The sequence below is a fragment of the Dendropsophus ebraccatus genome, unplaced genomic scaffold (genome assembly GCF_027789765.1).
Source record: "Dendropsophus ebraccatus isolate aDenEbr1 unplaced genomic scaffold, aDenEbr1.pat pat_scaffold_1320_ctg1, whole genome shotgun sequence".
NCBI classification, from domain to species: domain Eukaryota; kingdom Metazoa; phylum Chordata; class Amphibia; order Anura; family Hylidae; genus Dendropsophus; species Dendropsophus ebraccatus.
This window is the reverse complement of record NW_027208740.1, coordinates 28,733-47,292: the sequence shown is the minus strand read 5'-3', so window position 1 is coordinate 47,292 and position 18,560 is coordinate 28,733. Positions and strand designations below refer to the sequence as shown.

Here is an 18,560-nt window from a genome sequence, read left to right as displayed (position 1 = left end):
CAGAAAGCAAAAAAAGGAGCACTGGGTGATTTTTTTTTTTAAAACTTTTCCCTCTACTCAGTCATATTGGGTCACAATTATTCTAACAATGTTGTCAACAAGGCATGTGATGTGCCTTAAATGAGGGCAGCATAAACTAGTGACAGAACTGCTGAACAGATCGGTCGTTCTCCTAATATGCAGGAGAATAGGATTCTTGCCACACCCCTCCCCCCGCCCTCCAGCTGCTGAGTGACTGCCCATATACAGCATAGATAGATAACTGCCAATCAGTAGCTGGTGGGCTGTGTTTTCTGTTGCTCATGAATATCCAGGACTACTGAGCACACGCACATAATGGAGAGGAATACTTATTGTCCATGTTATTCAGGAGGATATCTTTGGAACAATGTAAGTTGATACATCATTCTGTTCAGCTTCTCTGTCACCAGTTTTATGCCACCCTGAGATAGGACACTATAAACTTACTGACAGAGTCTCTACAAAGGGTTTTCCCCTCATCCTTCTGGAGAATCCTCATTCCCAGAAATCAAACACCCCTGTGATCAGATGATTCCCCCCTGTCCTGTAGGTAGGGGATAAGGTATTCTGATGGCACACCATTCCTTAAAGGGGTAATCCCATCTTGACAAGTTATGCAAATTCTATGTAATGTCTATGGCACGTGAAGACCAATGCCACAGAAAGTTTGATGGCAGAAATATAACCAAAATAAAAAAATTTAAATGCTAGTACTCACCTTACTGACCCCTTCCTGTCATTTTCCTGGTCCCTCCACACTCTATTCTCTTGTCCCCACCTTGATGCTGTCATGTGACCTCTTTAGCCAATCCCTGACTTTCTACAGATGTCTGTGTGGAGAGGCACCAAATATATTACTAGTGAGGCATGGGAATGAGGGTAAAGTGAGTAAGATGCTGCTGGAGATGGCCACTACTCTGTTCTGGGGGTGGACGCCATCTTATATACTCTTCTCCATTGTTATTTATCAGTTGCAGAAGACATGGCCGATATGAGCCAATGTCCATGAGAGCCAAAACGTGTGCACAAAGGTGTGATCCCGGCTTATCGGTGATGGGAGGCACAGAAAGCATTGCATGTCACAGTATATAGTCTTGTGTCTATTGCCTCCTGTCTGTTTTGTGCAGAACAAAGAGCAAAAAGACCTAAAGAACAACTCACTGCAGTAACGACGGCGCACGTAACAGAAGTGGAGAAGCTGCAGAAAGAGCTGGAGCGCCAGCGGCAGAACCAGCAGGACGAGAACCAGCTGAGCAGCTTACAGGAGGAGATCGAGGCACTCAGAGCAGAACTCGCCAAGAGCAAAGATGAGAGGAAAATCGTGGAGGACCTGTATGCGAATGAGAAGCAGCAGCTGCAACAGGTGAGCATCCATGGCTGACTATACTATCAGGGGCCACAAATATCACACCATGATATATAGCAGAAACATGGGAAATGCTGGTTTCAGAAAGTTATATAGATTTGTAATTTACTTCTATTCAAAAATCTTAAATCCAGTACTTATCAGCTGCTGTATGTTCTACAGGAAGTGGAGTATTCTTTCCAGTCTGACACAGTCCTCTCTGCTGCCACCTCTGTCCATGTCAGGAACTGTCCAGAGCAGTAGCAAATCCCCATAGAAAACCTCTGCTGCTCTGGACAGTTCCTGACATGGACAGAGGTGGCAGCAGAGAGTACTGTGCCCTAGGCTGCCTTGAAAACCCATAGGCCCCCAGTGATCATGTTAGTGGTGTGCAGATAGGATAACCAATCCTAAAGAAACCACTTAGATGCCAAGGTCATGATGTGACTAAGGGGTTGAACTACCATGTTAGAGGTTTCTCCAGTCTTGGTGGTTAGATCAGGGTTCTAGCTGTCATGAGATGAGACACGTGCTGGGATACTCCTCTCTTGCAATAATTAAGGTGTATGGACATGGATAAGGTCCCTAAGTGTAAAAATGCTAAGGGTTTTCATGTAGAATGTTGGTCCTGAAAACAGAATTTTTTCAGGGACTAAACTATATAGCGGGTTGTGCATTGTTGTACATTGCCAGTCAGGTCACGGACTTGTATAGTGACTCTTCTTTGTTTTTCCCCCAGAGAATCTCTGAGCTAGAAGTGGAGAACACTCAGTTAAAAGAAGATAAAGAAGAACTGAACAAAATAATCCTCCTCAGCTCTGAAGGTATCAAGTTTAGGGGGTTTGTTTCCCCCTCTCACATAGTTAGGAGGAAGCCGATCCTCTTTAGTATAATAGTTTCTCCTAGACCAGCAGTCAGGCGGAGACTTAAAGTGACACTGTCCCCCCCCCCCCTTTTTGCATTATGACTTCTCTACACAGGTGTAAATGGTAAATTTAGCAGTTTTCATACCTTATTTTATATCATATGTCATGTTGCTTGTTCCAGTAAAAGTCATCTTTTATTAACTCCAGATTATGCTAAGTGGGTGGGGCTTCATGGCAACAGCGCCACTTAGCCCCACCCACAGCGGCTCCATTGACCCCACCCCTCCGTGACATCATCTGCACATAGGCCCTGCCCCCTCGACGCCCATTGGTATGGGCTGACCTAGAGGGGGTGGGACCTAGACCTTTAGGCCAGCCTGTTCCAATGGGCGGCAAGGGGGCAGGGCCTATGCACCGATGATGTCACAGAGGGGCGGAGACAACTGTGATGCTGTGGGCGGGGCCAACTGTGGTGCTGTTGCCGTGAAGGGCGAGGCCAACTGTGGTGCTGTTGCCCACTTAGTACAATCTGCAGTTGATAAATGATCACTTTTTGCTCCAAGCACCATGACGTATGATATAAAAAAAATAAGGTATGAAAACTGCTAAATTTACCCTTAACACCTGTGTAGAGAAGTCATAATGCAATAAGGGGGTGACAGTGTCACTTTAAAGTAAAAGCGACAACCTTTAGAGGTGCAAAAAGTTTTATAAAGTTTTCCCTTATTTTCCTATGGAGGAAAAGAGAAATGTCATGTCCAACTTCTTATTTTATTCGTTGTTAGAATGGAGCATAGAGATGTCAACTACATGTGGTTGGAGGTTTTAATTGACATAGGTGGTTGTCAAAGAAGAACCCCCCTCCCTCCCCCCATAGGTTTGCCTAACCTTTGTACACAGCAATCAGGTCCAGCATTATGGTAAAGTCTGGGCATATACCCCCAATAGCTATTAGTTGAATTCTGGGACCCCCTACCCCCTGTGGCCTGCTTGGGAAGCAGAATCATCAGCTAAATAAGTTTTTATTAGTGATTTTATCTTCTCAAACCTGGATATACTGGGACTTAGCGCCCATTACCCTGAAATATCCAACGTCTCAAATATGATCCCACTATCTAGCAGTGTCTGTAAATCAGATTTTTCTACCTTTTAAGATGAGCTGACCCAGACTGCGCTCAAAGAAAATCAAGATCTCCAGAAGGATCTGGAAGAAGAGAGATCTCGCTACCAGAACCTAGTGAAGGAATACACCCGGCTGGAGCAGAGATATGACAACCTGCGGGAGGAGGTCACCCTCATCAAGGTTAGAGCGCTCTTTCACAATGCATAACCAGTGATGGACTCTGGGGATGCCAAAGTGAGGAGACTGGTGGAGGTCTACCCCAGATAGCTGCCTTGGCAGTGGGCTGACCATTGGCTTGTTCCAGCAGCTATTGAAGGGGGGTAAACATGTAATACATGTTCCTCTAACATGATGAATACCAGCGTCTCTATTCATCACATGGTTAGTAGAAGGAGGACTTCTCTCTGTCTAGGGTTGTCTTCCAGCATGATTTATTCAGAGCAGGAACGTTTTAATTTTTCCTGTAAGGTAACTTATCACAAAGGAGGTAACCCAAATGTCTAGTGATCCCCATCCAGGCTGCAGCAGCAAAAGAAAATCCTTCTCTCCTCTGACATTTTCTCTCCATACACAGGTGTGACAACTTTTTTATTGTATATGAGGGCCTTAAAGGGAATCTGTCACTAGGTGTATGATGCCTTAAATGAGGGCAGCATTAACTAGTGATCAGATCAGTGTATTACTTACTTAATTTTATTCAGCCGTTCTCCTAATATGCAGGAGAATAGGATTGCTGCCACACAATTCCTCACACCCTCCAACTGTTGATTGACAGTTGACTGACGATACACAGCATGGATAGATAACTGCCAATCAGCAGCTTGTAGGCAGTTTTCTGCTTCTCATGAATATCAAGGACTACTGGGCTCATGCACATAATGGAGAGGGCTATTTATTGTCCATGTTATTCTTTATCATTCTGTTCAGCTTCTCTGTCACTAGTTTATGGTACCCTCAGATAGGGAAGTATAAACCTACTGACAGAGTTTCTTTAAGCTCCCCAATCGTCACTCTCAGCAGTCGGCGTGCTATGTCTTTGTAAAGGATTTGGAGCTCTATATCACTATTTAGGAGATATAATTGTTTTAATAAATGCTGTGTCCATCCATATTGGACAGGCGTTATCACTGAGTGACACTTTGACTTATTTCATTTTCATACTTACATTGTAGCAGACACCGGGACAATCGCAGAAACCCGTCTAACCAAAGCAGCCTGGAATCTGATTCCAACTACCCCTCTATATCCACCTCTGAAATTGGGGACACGGAGGACACCATTATGGAGGTGGAGGTAAGAGCTTGATCATGTTCAGATGAAGATGTATTGTATTTTATGTTTGTCATACCATACAAGTCTATCCGGTACACCCTACCTCTCTGTCTTGTCATTGACCCTGATGACCCTGTGCTTGGTGAACTCCTTGCAGGAAGCTGGGCTGGAGAAGGCTGCGATGGACATGACTCTGTTCCTGAAGCTCCAGAAGAGGGTGCGGGAACTGGAGCTGGAGAGGAAGAAACTGCAGAACCAACTGGACAAGAAAGAACAACAAGAGAATAAGAAGGCTCAGGTAATGCTGGATTCTGGAAATTTTCTTAATGTTTTTACCACTTACCCCTACTTCAGCTCCTGTTGTCCAATGGCAGCATGTTCAAAATCATGCCAATCCAGTATATTACCACATCGTCCTTAGCTAGGAAACAGTATATGTGGGTACATAGCAGGGAACAGGGGTAGAATTGCAGTTCTTTATTACAAGTAAAGCCAGTTCACACTACTTTAATACAAACCAATCTTTGCGTCCATATTATGGCCTCATTGTAGGTCTGATGAATCTTCATTTTTGGACATGAGACCCATAATCGGATTGGAGTTTACTATTAGGCTATGTTCACACAACATATTTTTTCGTAAACGTACGGCCATTGTTGCAATCGGCAACAACGGCAGTACTTTGTGCGAAAACATACGTTGCCTTGCCTTCTATGGGATCCCGGCCGGAGCGTATGCACATAGTATACGCTCCGGCCGTGATCCCTCGCGGAGCCTTAGAAAACTGACATGTCAGTTTCTCCGGCCGCTATTCGGTGAATAACGGCCGCAGAAAACCCTGTCAGTGCACACTATGGAGCTCCATAGTGGGCAGTGGGGAGTTCTGATGCGGGCGTGCACGGATGCGCCCGCATCAGAACTCTGCAGCCCTAAAGACCATCCGGACGGTACTGTAGTACCGGCCTGGATGATCTTTTCAGAGACCGGCCGTTCCGTGACCTGGCTGGGTCACGGAACGGGCTGTCTTTTACGTTGTGTGAGCATAGCCTAATATTGTAATACTAGTGCAAAAATGAACCCATGTTGTTCTTGTGTGAAACAGCAGAAAGCCATATACTGAGATTTCTTATAATAGGGATGAAGGGGCCGCACAGCTGCACATTGTCTGCTGCGTGTCTTATGTATTATGCAGCCAAGTGTAATGATATCTTCTGTGTATCCAGGTCATTGAGACAGTGAATGACACAGACCGTGACACAGACATCGCCTACAACAACCTGAAGGTAATGGAGCAGATACTGAATATATCAATTATTCATTTAAACAGACTTTACCTCTTCACTGTGGGTGGCGATGTTCTTCAGGAGGGGGGTGCTATACAAATTTGGGCTCCTTGCCGTAATTTATTTCCTTATACATAGAAATGTCTTGTGACTTACATCTTATCATTGTTACAGAGGCAAGAACTGGAGTCTGAAACAAGAAGCTGAAGAACGAGTTGAACGAATTAAGAAAAGCCATTGCCGATTCCGCAGGCGACACCGACTCCAACGAAGAGTCCAATGGTTACGCCCTCCTCCTCAACCAGCTGAAGTCCGCCCACGAGGAGCTGGAGGTGCGGAAGGAAGAGGTTCTCATCCTCAGGACGCAGATCGTGAACTCTGCACAGCAAAAGATTCTAACAAAGAACGCGGTATGTAATGAGTTTGTATGCGGGAGAGGCTAAAGTGCGACTTTTTAGCTTGTTTGCAGAAATTCTCAAATTTATTTTTAAAGGGTAATTGTAATCTCTACAGAATTTTCACATTATCCAGGTATGTTTGAAAGATTTGAGACCTGCTGTCATTGTAAGTTATAGCCTGGTGAAGCATGCAGCAGCGTTCTTCATTCCCTGGCTGGTCTCCTGATCCATGTAATTTGCTTCATTATAGTCTATGGCTGGGGTAGGGAATCTTGGCTTCTCCAGCTGTTGCAAAACTACAACTCCCATCTTGCCTGGACAGCCAGTGTAAAGCTTTGGCTGTCCAGGCACAATGGCAGTTGTAGTTTTTGCAACAGCTGGAAAGCCAAGGTTCCCTATCCCACGTTGCCACATACTGCAGGGGGCTAAAGCTCATGATCACGGCAGGCCTCGCACCCATGTGCGATGTAAAACTTTGAGATGACGACCTTTAAGGGTTTTTTTTTCATTACTTTTTTAAATTGAAGTCTTGGCGTATCTTGTTTGATGCAGGATTCAGAAGCCAACTGGCTAACAGCAACAAAGAGATGGACCAAGATGATGCCATTGAGGCATACCATGGTGTCTGCGAGACAAATAGGTAAAGCGCTGCTAACATCAGATCCCATATATATATGTGTGTGTGTGTGTATTTGATAGGCCACATACGGCATCTCCGCTGTTGGTGACTCCTCCGGGAGTAGTGCCAGTAGCTATTGCTCTTTACGGGGATGGATATATATATATATATATATATATATATATACACACACACATACTGTATTCCATATCTTAGTGACTAAAGTGACATATATATATATATATATGTATGTGTGTGTGTGTGTGTGCGTATATATATATATATATATATATATATATATATATATATATATATATATATATATATATATATATATAGATAGTGTTTTCCGCCAGTTTCTGATGGAAGGGGCCTTGACAGTTTTCGCTTTTCTTCTGATCTTTTTATTTCTTTTCATGTCTTTCTCTGCAATCTTTTTTTTCTTTTCCTTTTCTCTGTCCTTTCTCTCTAGAAAGACTGAGGACTGGGGGTATCTGAATGAAGATGGTGAGCTGGGCCTGGCTTATCAAGGCTTAAAGCAAGTCGCCAGGTTGTCTGTGCCTTCCTTCTTCTCCTTTACTGCGCCTACTGTTTTTCCTTTTATCATTCCAATAGTCCTCTTCTAATGCCATAAAAGTAAATGATTACATAACTTCACGTAATATATTGTTATTGTGCCCAGAGAGTTGCAGGCCCATTACCTCCTGCCGAGTTGCTATTTTTCTCCATAGACCCTAATGCATATGATATGTTGTGATCAGTGATGTGGTTTCTTCATCTCCCAGGCTCCTGGAGGCCCAACTACAGGCTCAGAGCCAGCAGCATGACGACGAGGTGGAGGCACTGACCGATCAGATCGAGGAGCTGAAAGAGGAACTCGAGAAACAGCAGCAAGTCCTACTCCACGCCATGCAGTTATCCCCAGAGGCACAGGTGGAACTGGGACTACAGCAGGAGATCACACGGCTCACCAATGAGAATCTGGTACGTCATGGGCTCAGGTTTACTATAGTTGGTGCACCAGCTTTGGCTCCAAAGGTGCACATTCATCATGCAGACGCTAAGTCATCAGCTGATCACATCATTCACAGACTTTGTATCTTTTCCAGCCAGTTCTGTCTGGACGTTGTGTCCATTTGGCAGAATAAGTACTTTCTATATCTGTCCTCAGGACCTGAAGGAATTGCTGGAGAAGTCAGAAAAGAACGAGAAGAAACTGAAAAAACAACTGAAGCTTTATCTAAAGAAGGTTCAGGAATCCGAAGGTAATGTGAATGGAGACTTTTCATTCTAATGTTTTGTGTACACAGCGCCTATGCATGATCATGTGTTTCCATGTTAACAGATTGCTAACAAATCAATCTGATCTTTCAGCCAACTCCACTTTTTCTTGCTTATCCACCAAGTGATACTGTATGCAAGAAGGGAGGGAATATAATTGCAGGATCAGACTACACATAGGACTTGTTTGTAGTCTGTTACCATGGAGACGCCTAAGCAACACAGAGGACTCACAAACATCTAAAGCCAATGCAGATTTAAATTATACCTGTCACTTTAAATTAAAAAAACAAACAAAAAAATAAAATAAAACACTTTTTGAAAGAAAAGTTTGATCAGTCAGAGTCTGAGTGTTCAAACTCCACCTCATCTCTAGAATATAAAGGAAGTGGGGCAAAATGCTGGTCGCGTCTCTCATGATCCTGTATGCACACAACTGGGACAGTCCCATAGTCTTACATTCGTACTCTTGGCATGCTCTACTCACGGCTTGTTCTAGTGATTGGTTGGGATCTAAACAAGTCGGGATCTAAACAAGCCATCTGTGAAACCTACAAGCTGTATGATATATATATTTTTAAATATATGTTGTATAGGAGCTGTAGACATCATTCAGCCGGAGAGGAGGCAGTCCGAACTGACCAGACAGGCGACAGTACAACGTATCGAGAAGGATTTCCAGGGCATGTTGGAGTATTACAGAGAGGACGAGCCTCAACTCATCAGGAACCTCATTTTAGGTCTGGAACAACTTAGAGAGATTACCTTAGGGATCGGGTTATGAAGCTGAGATATGGGGAGCTGTTTGGTGATGTTCTTACACCTTTGTCTACTACTTGAAAGAGGAGCCAGGGAAAAAAAATCTTTTTTTTTTCTTTAGATCTGAAGCCACAGTTGATATCTACAAGTGTGCCGTGTCTGCCTGCATACATCCTCTTTATGTGTATCAGACACGCAGATTACATCAATGATGACCAGAAGGTTCACTCCCTCCTCACCTCCACCATCAATGGCATTAAGAAAGTGTTAAAGGTACCGTCATAAGTATAAATTCTTAGCGCTCTTCATGGCGATGTATGATTTGTAATTCTTCTTGTGTTGTTGTTAACATGGTGGTATTAGACGGCCCAATGCCTCCTGTAAGCGAGCACTGATCTGCTAGATCGCGTACTGAGCCTATTACACAGCTCGATTATTGTTTAGCAAGGGCTGTTAATATAAATAGCTTTAGCAATGTCCGTGCAGCCTTGCCCATAAACTGTATACTTTACCCGTCCACCGTCCGGTGTTTTCTGCCCTCTGTTCACTTCCCGGAGCCAACACTGTAGCTTCAGAGCAGTCACTAAACTGACAAGCTGCTCAGCCAATCACTGGCTGGGACCGCCACAGCCAGTGATTGGCTGAGTGGCCTGCCAGTTCAGACACTGGCTCTGAAGCTACAGCGGCAGCTCCGGGAAGTGAGCAGAGGGCAGAAGAAAACCGGGATGGTGGACGGGTAATGTATACAGGGTTTTTTGGTGTTTTTTTACACAATGGTCAGTCATCGATTGTGCATCACTGTTACACGTAGCGATGGGCATTTGCCGGCCGATGATTTAAGGTCAGGACCAAAAGACACGATCAGTCGATGATTTTTGTTATTGGCTGATTATTATTTCTAAGACATGGAGCCATAATTGCCTCATTTGTCCGATTATCGCTCTGTGTAATAGGGCCCTTAGCCGTCTGATACTGTCAGAATGGATTGGACATTGTCACACTGTGTAGGGACCCCTTTAATTTACAATGGAAGGAGAAATACCCAGATGTAAAGTTTGTTCCTATAACAGCGTATATTTTATATGATATTACTTTTTGTTAATGACAGAAACACAATGATGATTTCCAAATGACGTCTTTCTGGTTGTCAAACTCCAGCCGTCTCCTCCACTGTCTGAAGCAATACAGCGGGGACGAGGTAAGCATCCCATCAGGGACCCATAGAGTTGGTGATGGCATAGTGGTAGACGTTGTCATCTCCTGAGACATAAGAACATGGTCATCGCACCATTGTATAAAATGTTTATTCTACTCATTTTCCAGGGTTTCACGACAAGCAACTCTGCCAAGCAGAACGAGCATTGCCTCCACAACTTTGACCTCACAGAATATCGCCAGGTTCTCAGCGATCTCTCTATCCAGATCTACCAGCAGCTCATAAAGATTGCTGAAGGCCTGTTACAGCCAATGATAGGTGAGGTTATGCAGCTAGATAGGTAGGTCCTGTGATCACAGCAGCATCAGCAATGATGGAAGTCAGCATTCTCTGCAGTGTGATAGGGGAGTGATCAAAGGAGGGGAGAGAAGTGACAAGTGCCATGTGACTGGGCAGTACCAATCTCCATGTTGCTATCAAACATTACCGTTTACATGTGTGAATGTTGCAGAATCTTGTGTTTGCATTCAGTCTCTTACTTCTTCCCTCTTTAGTTTCTGCCATGTTGGAAAATGAGAGCATCCAGGGCCTGTCAGGGGTGAAGCCGACAGGTTACCGGAAGAGGTCGTCCAGCATGTGGATGGAGGCGACAACTCGTACAGCCTGGAAGCTGTGATCCGTCAGCTGAATTTATTCAACAGTATCATGTGTGAACACGGTCTGGACCCGGAGATCATACAGCAAGTCTTCAAACAGCTCTTCTACATGATCAATGCCGTAGCCCTGAACAACCTGCTGCTGAGGAAGGACGTCTGCTCCTGGAGCACTGGCATGCAGCTCAGGTAAGGATCACTGCCTAAACCTAGACTGTAATCCCTACACAGATCTCTCTATAATCTCCTGTATGTTCTCTAGGATAATCTGTCCATAGGCACCCATTATAAAGAGGCTTATGTAAATCAAGAATCATCATTGTATCCAAAGTTTTACAACTTTCTAATATACTTTGTGTTTCATTTCATCACCAGTGTCAAGATGTCTGCTTGCTTCCTGTGAATGGTCTTATATCCAGGGTCTGAATGCCAGAATATGTAATACATCACAGCTAGGATCATATTCTATCTAGACAATCCTTTCTTAGTTAAAGGGGTTATCCAGCGCTACAAAAACATGGCCACTTTCTTCTAGAAACAGTTTATGTGTGCTTTGCAAATAAGCTCCATTAACTTCAATGGAACTGAGGATGCAGGATAACCCCTTTAAACAAATTTGGAGCGCAAATATCTCTCTAGCTCCGGATACTTTACTACAGTGTATCAGTACAGAGAAAGCTTATCAACCTGGAGTCCTGCTGGTTTAGCTTACAGATGATTGTATAGACCTTTGCAGGATTTCAGCCCCTGTATATACATAGAGGATTTCAGCCTCTGTATATACACATATGCAGAGATCTTCTAAATGAAGGGAAACACACAACTTATTAAATATTGTCAAATTTTTATTATATGATTTAACATTATTATTCTGCATTAAAAAAAATCTGTCATGTAAACATACCTTTAGAGTCAATTCACACATTACGGTTAAATAATTATGATTATTATTTCTAAAAGGTAAGGTTAAATTAAATTTATGCACAACTTTTGGAAATATATTATTATTTCTATGCATACTGTATATATAACACACTGCCACCTGGTGGCTAATAGCTAAATTGCATCTAAATATGAACGTAATGTTTTAGTTGAATGAATAACAAAAATGGGGGGAGGACTTGAATAAATGGCATAACTGTGTCTCCTATGGGAAGTTCCATACAGCAATGGCCACAACCAGGGGTCTCCACCTCCACCCAATGTCTTTTTGGTGCATTTAGGACTCTCGCTGTAAAGAAATATACAATATTAAGATATTGTTAGGTGTTAATATGTGGCAGGAGAGGAGATTATGCATCTCTTTAGTTTCAGACAACTTTCCAAGGTATGTGGAGGCCTCCCGACTCCCTGCACGACAGATAATGTCAGTAGAGAGAAAAGTAACAATGGATTCTCACTGCCCAAACCTGTTGTTCTCTGAGGGATAAGATGGCGCCAGAACTTACCCCTCCCCATAGAGAATACATTTACATTCGCCTAACAGTTAAAAATATATTAAACGTCTGGATATTGAATGTCTGACCAGTGGTTGATATGACTTGTTTTCTGGCACAGGTATAACATCAGTCAGCTGGAGGAATGGCTTCGGGGAAGAACCTGCACAACAGCGGAGCGGCACAGACCATGGAGCCGCTGATCCAGGCAGCACAGCTCCTGCAACTGAAGAAGAAAACCCAGGAGGATGCGGAGGCCATATGCTCCCTGTGCAATGCTCTTACCACCCAGCAGGTGAGGGAGGGATCTCTTACTGCCACTGGGTTATGGACATTGGTGACCACACTGCATTCTACATTTGTAATCAGTTTGGTTTGCAAGATCTCTGTTAGCTGTCAGTGAATAGGAACCTTAATATATCCCTGTAATCAATGCGCAGGAGAATGTCTGTGACTGATAATTGTCCTGTAATTGGCACAAGCTCTGTATATACATTCTAAACAACTCCAAATATATCCTACTGCTTTTTGTATACAAGCCCTATGCAGACCGATGAGTTTACATGGTTATAGGTCCCATAATCCCATAATCACTGAGTACCCCCCCCCGTTCCCTCCTCTTGATAATGTACAGACAATGGCAGAGAAGCCTAATTGAAGGAATAACACATGGCTGCAGCATCACAGCAAAAATAAAATCATATTCTTTAATACCAGTGGAAGTTTATCTCTATGGAACATAAAAGAAGCTACAAACCAAACAAGTAATGGCTCCATGTGGTGTCTAGATGTGATTTCTCATATTATTTTTTCTTCCTGTAACAGATAGTAAAGATTCTGAACTTGTACACACCGGTGAATGAGTTTGAGGAACGCGTGACGGTCGCCTTTATCAGGAGTATTCAGGTGAGTGCAGAATTTAAAGAGTTAAAGTGGCCCCTTCTTATAAAGCCACAGTGCATTATTATTATATATTTCTAAAGCGCCCTGATTCCAGAGCATTGTACATATAGGGGTTAACAGAGCTGTGTGGGGTACATGCGAGTTATGGATACTTACCTGTCCCAACTCCCCTGGAATAGCAGCTGAATTTAGCAGGGAAAATTGCTCATTTTGCCTGCAGTGACCACTAGAGGATAAATGTTGTATTGCATGATGCCACAGGTGCCGTACCAGCAGCGCTTCTCCTTTTTAAGTTGCATCCTGGATCTTAACTATTGTAATAATATTTTAATAATTTATAAAAAAAATTCTTGTTTATTTCCAGGCTCAATTACAGGACCGAAAAGACCCTCCGCAGCTGCTGCTAGACTCCAAGTACATGTTCCCTGTGTTATTCCCCTTTAACCCTTCGTTAATCACTTTGGACACTGTTTATATACCCGACTCCCTCAACCTCAACTTCCTCAACAAAGTCTGAAAGAGACATTTTTTTTAACAAAATTATATACGAAGAAAAATACATAAATATATAGATATGTAAAATCTCGAGGACCAAGATGCCACATGCTAAGGGAAAAAGAAGCCTAAATCTCCGCAGAAGCTGATTTTACTTTATTTTATCCTTTTGCAATGAAAATTTTATTGTTTTTTTGTTGTTGTTTTTTGTTTTTGTTTTTTTTAAAGAAAAAAAAATCCTGTAAAAAATGTTTACATCGCGCTGTGATTCTCCTGAATGATAGAGTGAAAGAAGTAGCTGTTGTTTTATAAGGAAACTCTGGCACCTGCGTCTTATGTAGAATCAGAGACTATATACGCAGACAGCTCAGTTGTCTGCTTTTTGTACCACTCTACGGTGTAGGCTGTATCATGAATATATTATTTATCGGATGCAGGACAGTATTTCCGGTGACACACAGGTAGACTTAAATTATATATATTATATGTACATATACAATAGAGATGTAGCAGAGAGGAGTTTGTCATTTGGCACACATCATGGTAATGTCACAACATGTTATCTGGGTTTTACATAGGACTGCAAGTATTCCTACTGCATCTGTTGTCTATATACACTATTAGGTAGGTTAATATAGAGTGCCCTGTGTTCAGGATCCGCTTCTCTTGAACAGAGTCTCTCTTTCTCTGGAGGACCTGTCCTTGACTTGAATGGACATTGTGTAATATTTAGTTTCACCTGTGGTGGCGCTGCTGGGAAAGTGGACACTTACCCTCACAGATAATAGCTGATCAATGGAGGGTCCCAGCAGTGAGAGACTTTGAGAGTGTCAAGAGATTCTTCTAACAAATAAGGATTGTCCAAAGTGGAGAGTAAAGCAACTTTGGAAATGGCCTGATTCTGCTGCTGTTTTTTTTATACAACTGTCCTAACTTTTGTGTCTCCATGGTTACAGACTGCAAACAAACCCAGTGTGTAGTCAGACCAGGAGGGAGATTCTTGCAAGATTATTTGCAATGTTACTACTACTATATTTTATTTTCAAAGCATTGGGTCAATAATAAATGGTTTGAAATTTTACATATTCTTTATGTAGGCTATGGTCATACAGCGTTTTTGCATCCATTTCACTGTATCCGTTTTTTAACGTTTAATATTAATGTACAGAAAAATGTGGCCAAAACGTGTAAAAAAAAAAAAAAAAAAAAAAAAACACATCTGTTTACATCCATTTTTTTGTATAATGGAATTCAATGGAAAATGGATCCTGACGGGTGGCATACAACTGCATCAGTTTTTGCATCCATTTGTTTTCCTTTAAAACGGCTACATTTAATGGACAGCAAAAATGCTATGTAAACCTAGCCTAGTCTGTGCTCTGACCAGGGCAGGAAGTAGCTGGGAGGGGCAGGAAGTAGCTGGGAGGGACAGGAAGTAGCTAGGAGAGACAGGAAGTAGCTGTCTGACAACAATCATTGCAGCTATATTAGCTTTCATGGGGCCGAGACCTGTTGCCTAAGGATTTGTTTGTTTGTTTTTATCTAAAAAGCTAATAAACGAGGAATGCACAAAAATAGTACCCTCACAGGGGAGGAAGTAGCTAACTTCTTATCCTAATTGAGCTTCAATAGAAATTGACAGAGGACACAGGAACACCTTAAATGGCAAATTCACCTGCTACATCTGTACGAATAGACAACTGTGAAACGGTCACCTCTGTATTGTGTAAAATAGCACTGGGCCTACTATAATATACACTATAATATTGTTCCTGGGCAGCCACAGATGGGTAGACATCTCACTAACACTAGCAGTCAGTAAAACATCTGTTCATCCCAGAATAGTGATCACTGTCTTCATATCATGAGACGCTGTTCATTGATATCACATATTGGAAAACCTTAACTGGAAAACTCCACATTGGTTAGAGACTGGATCACTAGCTTTATCCACCACCTCATGGTCTAGATCACTGTAATAATCCCTGGTGGTCTAGATAAGGAGGTTGCTGCAATGATCCTTCGTGGTCTAGATTGGAGAGTTACAATAACAATCCCTGGTGGTTTAGACTAGGGGATTACTGTAAAGATCCCTGGTGGTCTAGATCAGGGGGTTACTATAATCACCCCTGGTGGTTTAGATGAGATGATTACTGTAATGATCCCTGGTGTCTAGGGCAGTAAGAGGGTAATACAATCATTCCACATGATCTATTCCAAGAATTGAGTTAATATCAGTATACCTGGTCTAGGGCAGGAATATATAACTATCCCAGGTTTCAACCTGTTGTGCTGGAGATTGACATCAGAAGTAATCCACCCGAAATGTATATATCTGGCCATAGACACATGTTACTAGTTTAAGGACTACAGAGCACCCAGAACTCTTTAGCACCAGGTTCCTCCATTCTGAAAATTGTCAGTGGTCCAAGCTGATGAACTATAGCTTGTCCGTTCCACGTGTCTGACAGATCATAACGTGAATTTGGATGGATTCCACTTTAAATACAACTGTATGGCATTACGCACTCCACTTTCATGCCATCAGCCAACACTAATCCCCAGATCCCCCAATACCAGTGATGTATATTCTATTTATGACGTGTGATTTTACTTTTATATAAATGTTTAGAATCCTTTTTTATAATTCTGTAAGCCCGGCTGGTATCGTGTCATGTGCCCATAATGGTCGTCACTCACTTATGCCAATCCCGGCCGCCATATTTCCCCCACAACAGCTTCTTGCACCAGCAGGGCAGCCATTGTTATTGAGCGAGTACAGTCACATCCCGCACATGGTACACAGCTCACATCTCTATTACTCTGTATGTTACTCTATGGTTCTGTTTGTGTCCAGGGAAAGCGATGCGGTGTAATGTGTGTACAATGCACTGTAATATACACAACACATGGAAATGTATATAATGTGCCCAACGTCTTATCCAGGAGCAGAAATGCACAGTATGTAAAAGGACAAATAAATTCTCTATGTTTATGCATAAAGCTCGGAGTGATATGTGTTTTATATACAGAGGTGCAGCTTGTTATCATGGGGCCCTATGGGAGTCCTGGAATAAGGAGCAACTGCAGGAAGGGGTCTCTGCATCTAAGTAGGGGCTCCATGATGACCTGTCACTCATAACGTTCTGTCTTTCCCAAAATGGTGTCTGCGTAATATCACACTTGACGTCATGCAGCCTCTTAGACTTATATTGAATTATATCTCCCTGCACTCTAATGTGAACAGGTTTATACAATTATCACCCACAAAATGTAATTAAAGCGACCCTGTACCCACAATCTGAGACCCCCCCACCCAAACCGCTTGTACCTTCGGATAGCTGCTTTTAATCCAAGATCTGTCCTGCGGTCCGTTTGGCAGGTGATGCAGTTATTGTCCTAAAAAAGTACTTTTAAACTGGCAGCCCCGTGCCCAACGGCCGTGGCCTGGATTGTGTATGCATTAGGCTGGCACACCCTCTCTGTCCCTCCTCCTCATCATTAGGAATGCTGCAGGCAGATTGCCTCTATTCCCCATCTGTGGCAGCCCTGCACATGGGCTGGATCGTTAAGCACCTGTGCAAATGTTCAGCATGGAGAAATGTTCCAGTGGCTTTCCTAATGATGAAGAGGGTGGGAAGGAGGGACGGAGGGGTGGTGCAAAGTTATGGCACAGACACCCCGTTGGGCACGGTGCTGCAAGTTTAAAAGTTTTTAGGACAATAACTGCATCACCTGCCGAACAGACCGCAGGACAGATCTTGGATTAAAAGAAGCTAGCCGAAGGTACAAGAGATTTGGGAGGGTCAGATTGTGGGCACAGAGTCGCTTTAAGTGCAGAGGCCTTAGGTTTTAGTGCCATAGTGCAGGGCTGGACTGGCCATCTGGCATTTCGGGCAAATGCCAGAGGGGCTGCCCCTGCTTGGGCCAATCTTCTCAGCCTCCTTAGGGTGCGATCACACGTACAGCAGATTTGAGGTCCAGATTTGATTTTATTTGCTTTAAATCTGCAACTTCAAATCTGCTACAGATCCTGTAAGAGTAAGAGTACAGATCCTGTAAGGGCCCTTAGGGCCCTATTCCACGGACGATTATCGTTAGCATAATCGTTAACGATTAACGATCTCAAACGACCGCTATTGCGAAAGACCTGAAAACGTTCACTCATTTCCATGGAACGATAATCGTTACTTATGATCGTAATTGCGATCGTTTCTTCTCCGTATTTATTCGCTATTGCGTTCGTATCTATTGCGAACGAACTTCCGAACGATGTCTTATTCAATGCGAACGATTTGCGAACGTTTTGCGAACGAGCAACGATAAAAATAGGTCCAGGTCTTATAAAGCGATCAACGATTTCTCGTTAGGTCGTTAATCGTTACTGCATTTCAACCGAACGATTATCGTTTAGATTCGAACGATTTAACGATAATCTGAACGATAATCGTCCGGTGGAATAGGGCCCTTAATGCACCCTTAATCAGCTTTGAGTCCTGTCTGGACTTTAGAGAGTTTTGTAGTTCAGATGCATATTAGTCCTTAGTACATGGGGCAATGTCAGGGCCTTTTAACTACACTCTGCAGCTTCTTCTCTAGACGTCTAGCCACATAGCTTCTGAATTGAATGAAACTTTCCTCTGTGTACTTTGTTTCTTACTGTCCTGCAGTCTGGACAGGAGAAGGGAGGGTGTGGGGAAGGCTGACAGCTACAGCCGGAGATGCATTTGCAGTCCTCTCTTAGGGCGCATTCAGACTACGGAATCCGTATTCTGAACACGCCCTTACACTGTGCCCTATCTTTTTCCTAAAGACCAGTGACTTCAGTAATGCCCTATTCCACGAGTCGTTTGGAGGAGCAAACGAGCGCTATTAGCGCTCGTTTGCCCCTCGTTCCCCGCTCGCTCCTGCCGCTATTCAACGCGGCTGCAGCGAGCGGGTGAGTGCGGG

At 43.2% G+C, this 18,560-nt stretch overlaps 1 pseudogene; it reads left to right on the top strand.

Annotated features, from left to right (window-relative positions):
- Positions 1–1,148: 1,148 nt before the first annotated feature.
- LOC138775088 (unconventional myosin-Vb-like) lies at positions 1,149–13,634 on the top strand (annotated as a pseudogene).
- Positions 13,635–18,560: the final 4,926 nt, after the last annotated feature.